Consider the following 939-nt stretch of genomic DNA (forward strand, 5'->3'; position numbering starts at 1 on the left):
ATGGAAAAGGCTTGCTATTGCTAAACCTGTTTCTTCCACCATTATTAAAGCCTGGTTGAGGCTTTTGTTGATCCTTCCATGAGAAATTTGGATGATTTCTCCATGAGGTATTATAGGTGTTTCCATAGGGTTCTCCCATGTAATTCACCTTTACTATTACAAGGTTCTCAGGATCATAAGCTTCTTCTTCAGAAGATGCCTCTTTAGTACTGTTGGATGCAGCTTGCAATCCATTCAGACTCTGAGAAATCATATTGACTTGCTGAGTCAATATTTTATTCTGAGCCAATATGGCATTCAGAGTATCAATTTCAAGAACTCCCTTCCTTTGAGGTGTCCCATTACTCACAGGATTCCTTTCAAAAATGTACATGAACTGGTTATTTGCAACCATGTCACTAAGTTCCTGAGCTTCTGCAGGCATTTTCTTTAGGTGAATGGATCCACCTACAGAGTGGTCCAATGAATCTTAGATAATTCAGACAGACCATCATAGAATATATCCAGGATGGTCCATTCTGAAAGCATGTCAGAAGGACACTTTTTGGTCAACTGCTTGTATCTCTCCCAAGCTTCATAGAGGGATTCACCTTCTTTCTGTTTGAAGGTTTGAACATCCACTCTAAGATTGCTAAGCTTTTGAGGAGGAAAGAACTTGGCTAAGAAAGCCGTGACCAGCTTATCCCAAGAGTTCAGGCTATCTTTAGGTTGAGAGTCCAACCATATTCTAGCTCTGTTTCTTACAGCAAACGAGAAAAGCATAAGCCTGTAGACCTCAGGATCAACCCCATTGGTCTTAACAGTATCACAGATTTGCAAGAATTCAGTTAAGAATTGAAAAGGATCTTCTGATGAAAGTCCATGAAACTTGCAATTCTGTTGCATCAGAGAAACTAATTGAGGCTTTAGCTCAAAATTGTTTGCTCTAATGGTAGGGAT

At 39.6% G+C, this 939-nt stretch overlaps 1 non-coding gene across 1 annotated transcript; it reads left to right on the forward strand.

Annotated features, from left to right (window-relative positions):
* Nucleotides 1-522: 522 nt before the first annotated feature.
* On the forward strand, nt 523-630 carry LOC148567348 (small nucleolar RNA R71). Its single transcript, XR_015881963.1, has one exon. It is a non-coding gene; the product is annotated as a small nucleolar RNA R71 (small nucleolar RNA).
* Nucleotides 631-939: the final 309 nt, after the last annotated feature.

The sequence above is a fragment of the Arachis ipaensis genome, chromosome B4, assembly GCF_059453495.1.
Source record: "Arachis ipaensis isolate K30076 ecotype BB chromosome B4, ASM5945349v1, whole genome shotgun sequence".
NCBI lineage: Eukaryota > Viridiplantae > Streptophyta > Magnoliopsida > Fabales > Fabaceae > Arachis > Arachis ipaensis.